This window comes from Myxine glutinosa, chromosome 1, assembly GCF_964187855.1.
Source record: "Myxine glutinosa chromosome 1, kmMyxGlut1.1, whole genome shotgun sequence".
Lineage (NCBI taxonomy): Eukaryota > Metazoa > Chordata > Myxini > Myxiniformes > Myxinidae > Myxine > Myxine glutinosa.
This window is the reverse complement of record NC_136261.1, coordinates 111,261,730-111,267,541: the sequence shown is the minus strand read 5'-3', so window position 1 is coordinate 111,267,541 and position 5,812 is coordinate 111,261,730.

Sequence of the window (5,812 nt, the reverse complement as noted above, 5' to 3'; positions counted from 1 at the left end):
CTTTAGAGTTTTTTTTTAAATTTAATGTTGTACTCAAAAGTGTGGATATATTGGCGAAGGAAGGGTGCTTGATTTATTTATATATACTAGCGTCCAGCGTGCGTGACTCGGCGCGCCCCGCGCGCTTCACCGCACGTCGTATCGGAGGGGTCGGCATCTTTGACCATTTCGGGGTGCTTTGGGTCTTCGGGATGTTTTGGGCCTTCGGGGTCTTTTGGGGTATTGGTGGCCTGAAGGGTCTTGGCGGAATTAACGCAATTAAGAGGGTTAATGTAGAGTGTGGTCATTTTATTTGAAGAAGAAGAAGAAGACTTTTTTTTGTTTGTTTTGTTTTTTTATATACAGAATCGAGGCTCGTGAAAGAGCTAACATTTATCAAACAAAGTATATAAAAAGGGGACCGGTACACAAGATGGGGAGAGAAGGGGAGGAAGCACACAAACACAACATTTGAGAGCAGGGACATCGGGAGATGTGTGGGAGGGAGAGGGCTTGGGGGGAGGCAGGATCGGTATAAAATGCAAGGACACCAAGGACTTTCAGCAAAGAAGTTGGTATTTCAAAAAAGTGGATTTGGGGTGAAATTAGCGGGGGTAGAAAAGATCAAGGTTTTGGATTGGGGAAGATAAGAGATGGTGGCGAACAGCTGTTTTAAAGACCTGGAGGGAGGAGTGCGATTGAAGAGAGTGAGGGAGTTTGTTCCAGAGGCGGGACAAAAGAAGAATGAAGGAGTGAAGGTGAGCGGAGAGTCTTGATTTTGGCAGTTTAACCACAAGAGGGTTGCAGGCAGATCTTGTGCGACCTGTAGGAATATTTGGGGGACAGAGCACAGACAGGGCTGGGGGGTGAGGGGGCGGGCTACGCCGGAGATGAGTCGGTAGAAGACGGAAAGACCACCAACCTGCCTGCGGTGAGTAAGTGAAAGGCCCTCGGAGATGGCGTCATCGCGGGAGATTCCAATGATTCTGAACGCTTTGGTTTCAACAGCGTGAAGATGAGCTAGGTGTGAGGCAGGAGCACCGGCCCAGAGGGGAGAGCAATACTCCATTGAGCTGCGGACGAAAGCCTCGTATGTGGCGAGGAGCTCAGGTGTGCCAAGGAAGGACTTCGCACGACGGAGGATGCCCAGTCGGCGACTGGCTTTGGAGGCCGGCTTGGAAATGTGCTTTTTTTCCAGGAAAGATCATGGCACATAGTGAGACCCAACCCAAAAGCTTGAGTGACAGAACTTCTTGGAGAGGAATATTCAGAAAGTGGATGGGAGGGTTGTCCAGTCGGTCTTTTCGGAGAGACATCGTAAGAGTGTGAGATTTGTTTCGGATTGAAAGACACGTTCCACTTGTTTGCCCAGTCTGTGATTTTGTCCAGGTCTGCAGAGAGCGAGGAGGCTGCAGACTGCCGATCTGAGGGATGAGCAATGGAGCGGCACAACAGAGTGCAGTGGTCAGCAAAGAGTCAGAGAGATCATTGATGAAGACCAGAAAAAGCACAGGGCCCAGAACACTGCCTTGGGGAACTCCAGCCTGAACAGGAAGAGGAGGTGAGAGAAAGCCATTCAGGGCCACACGCTCACTACGACTAGAGAGGAAGTCCATGCGCCAGCCATGCGCGGATATTTCTATGGATACCAAAGGAGGAGAGTTTGGTGAGCGGAGCGGCGTGCCAGACCGTATCGAAGGCACGTCGTATGTCGAGGGAAACGCCTCTGATTTCCCGTTTGGCATTGAGGACCCCTCCCTCCCTCCATCCATTGTTGAGACAGCAGAAGCAGCATGTCCAGAGTGGAGTGACCTGGTCTGGAAGCAAATTGATGACCAGAGATCAAGCCATTGGAGAAGAGGAAACATTTCATATCCGAAGCAATGATGCATTCCAGGACTTTGCTGATAATAATTGGGAGAAGGCTGATTGGTCTGTAGTCGCTAGGATCTGTTTTTGTGCAAAGCGGTGATGTTGGCTGATTTCCAAGCAGATGGCAGTTGACCTTGAGCAAAAGAGAGGGTGAAGAGAACAGAGAGAGGGAGTGAAGGAGCGGAAGAACAGCATTTTCGGACCCGTGGGCTGATGCCGTCAGGTCCAGTTGCAGAATCGGAGTCGAGGGTTGACAGAAACTTTTCCACCTCGTCGGGCGGAAAGGACACGGAGCACCTGGGTACGACTGGGTACAGAGAGGGATGGGTGTGGCGCACAAGATTTAGAGGCAAACACAGAGTTGAGGCATTCAGCTTTTTCACGTGCGGAGGCAGCCGTGTAGCCGTGTAGCCGTTTGAGCTGAGGGGGGGGATGGAGGGGGAACAAACACCAGAAACAGATTTGACCAGACGCCACCAGGATTCGGAAGAGGGAGACAGACAAGACAGTTCGGTATTGAGAACGGAGAGATATTGTTTCCTGGCTCTCCTGAGGGTGGACACACACTTGTTTCGGGCTTTGTGAAAGGAAATGACATTTCCTTCCGTTGGATTTGCTTTCCAGGAGACGAAGGCAAGTTGTTTCTGGGCAACAGCCTCACCGCAACATTCCGTGCTGCACCATGGACGGGAGGAAGCGTACGACAACTGAAGACGACATGGCATAAATCTGTGCATGAGAGAGAGAGAGAGAGCAATTTACTTTGGAAGAATTCCCAGAATGATGTCAGTTGCTGTCAGAGGTGGTAGAGATGGGAGACCAGTCCAGATGATTGATGGCTGCTTGAAGACCGTGCCAGTTGGCCTGAGTGAAATGCCAGACTCGTCGACGCTGAGCAGAGCTCCCTGAGAATGGTCAGAGAGATGTCCACTTTAACAAGCACATGATCAGAAGAGCCGATTGGAGCAGAAGAAGAGCAGCAGACATTTTCAGGTAAGTTAGTCATAACCAAGTCCAGAAGAGAAGATGCTCCGTTGACTGAGATCCGGGTGGGGAAATTGACAGATTGTGTCAGTCCCAGTGAGTCGCAGAAGTCCTTTGCTGAGGAGCCATGGCTGGTGAGAGAGGTACCCACACCCAGCCAACTGGCATGGTGACAATTTAAATCACCACATATGAGGAAGAGAGACTTGGGATGAGTGCATAGAAGTGGGTCCATATTATCAGACAGCGACATGTAGATGGAGTCATCACCGTTTGGTGGACGGTACAACACACATATGAACAAGAGGTGGGAGCGAAGGGGAAGCCGTAGCCACAGGTATTCCAGGGGGTGAGGTGGAGAGAGTGCAGTGCAGTGCATTGCAGTGCAGGGCGACTGAGGAAGAGAGTTTTTGATAAAGACAGCAACCCCGCCTCCAGGACGAGGCTCAGGTCTATCATACCGGAGGAGGGAGTAACCTGGGAGAGATACCAAGGAATCAGAGACATCATGAAGGAGGAAAGTTTCTGTTAAGCAGATCACGTCTGCTTTGTCAGAAGCAACCTGTATGGAGAGATCGGTCAAGTTTGAACGAAGGCCCCAGATGTTTGAGGTCCATACCGTTCGTTAATGAAGAGGAAGGGGGACCATCGGATACAGAACAGGGGGGACGAGGGGTCGGGTAAGATGTGCAAGAGGTAGGGAGAGCCGTTGAAGGTGTGTCAGAGATTTCAGAATAGCTTGGAGAAAGGGAAGGATGGGGCGGACAGTCTAACTCTAACGACTGACTCTTTCTAGTGGTGGACTCGTGCACTTTGACATCGACGGTGACGAGAGCTACCTGTAGGTCCCGTGATGACATTCTGGGGTGCTCGGAAGCTTATTTCAGCATCTTGCGGTCTGCTCTCGGGCTGAACTTGCCGGGGCGGCATGGCCCGAACAAGTTGGCAGTTGTTTGGAATCTTCTCCACCTGTAGATGATCTTCCGGACAGTCGAATGATTCGTTTCAAATTGTTTGGAGATCTTTTTAAATCCCTTCCCAGACTCGTAGGCATCTATAACCTTCTTTCTGAAGGCCGCAGACAGCTCTTTTGATCTTGGCATGGTGACGCCGCACACTTCAACAACAAAGAGCAAACCAAACGAAATGTCAGATTTAAATAAGACAGGTTCCTCCAAGATCCTCTCCAACGATGTTCTAATCATTTGCACCTCAGCTGGTGCACCTGATTCTAATTTTAGGTATTTGAAGTAGTAATAAATGTAGGGGTGTACTTACTTTTTCCACATGCGAAATTTGCATTTATGTTTATTTAAAATATACAATGGACTACAAAATGTAAATATTTCATGATATTTGTTTTATTATATCATCTTTAAATATCAATATTGTTGAAATGAAGATCAAATAGCTGTATCTAAACTCTCTGGTCACGCACAGTCAGTCATGGCTGTTGTCTACCGCCCTCCCAAACCACACCCATCATTCCTGTCTGACTTCTCCTACTTTCTGACCCAGCTATGTTCCCTCTCCCCCTCAATCGTCGTCGTCCTTGGTGATTTCAATATCCACATGGACTCCACTGACTTCACTGATTTACTCACCTGCTTTAACCTCACTCAACATGTCAACTTTCCTACCCATAACCGTGGTCACATTTCGGACCTTGTCTGCTCTACTGGATTGATTTTGCACCATCTCTCTGGCTCCGACCTCACCCTCTCTGACCACTTAGCCATCACTACGACCGTCAACGTTCCCACCCCAGCACCAAGGCATTATCGCACGATCAACTTCCGTAAGCTAAACGCTCTTTCACCTACCTCATTGTCATCCACCCTCTCTGAAAAAATGTCCACTTCTCCCTTCGTTGACCTCCACACCCCTTCTGACCTCACTGACTACTACAACCGCACTCTCTCCTGCCTTGACCAACTTGCGCCTATAAAAACCAAAACCGTTTATTTCACCCATTCTGTTCCCTGGTTTACCCCTGAACTCCGCCTGATGAAAACTCGTGCTCGCCAACTTGAAAGACTCAGCAATAAAACAGGTCTCACAGTTCACTCCCAAGCCTACAAGGACCACCTACAACACTATAAAGATGCCCTCTCCCGCGCCCGCTCCGCCTACTACTCTCAACTTATCCACTCTGGCTCCGGAAAGCCAAAAGCACTCTTCTCTACAATAAATAAACTCCTCAGCCCCCTGAACACCGCCACCCAGTCATTCACAGTAGACAACTGCATCTCCTTCCTTTCATTCTTCCAACGCAAAATTGAAAACATCTACAACAGCTTGACCACCGCCGCACCTGCCCCCCCTTATCCTGCCATCCCCTGTCTCAATTCTCCCCAGTCTCCCCTACTGACCTCTCTGAACTCCTCATAGGAATGAAAACTGCCACCTGCACTCTTGACCCCATCCCCTCCAGCTTTGTCAAGGCCTCCCTTTGTGCTCTCTCTCTCTCCACTTATCATTGCAACAATAAACTCCTCCCTGTCTACAGGCATCGTCCCACCATCCCTCAAAATTGCTGCTGTTACCCCCATTCTGAAAAAACCTGGACTAAACCCTGACACCCTAAACAACTTCAGACCCATCTCCAACCTACCCTTTGTGTCGAAAGTTTTGGAACACGCTGTAGCCACTCAACTCAAACATCACCTCTCTACCAATGACCTGTATGAAACATTCCAATCCGGATTCCGCTCCAACCACAGTACTGGAAACTGCTCTCCTCAAAATCACCAACGACCTTCTCCTCTCCTCTGACGCTGGCAACCTCAACATTCTCATCCTCCTCGACCTGAGCGCCGCGCCGCCTTTGACACAATCGATCACACCATCCTCCTCACCCGACTTGAAACCACCTTTAACGTTACCGGCACTGCCCTCTCTTGGATTAAATCATACCTCTCTGACAGACGCCAGTTCATCTCCATCAATAACTGCAAATCCCCCACTGCTCCCCTCC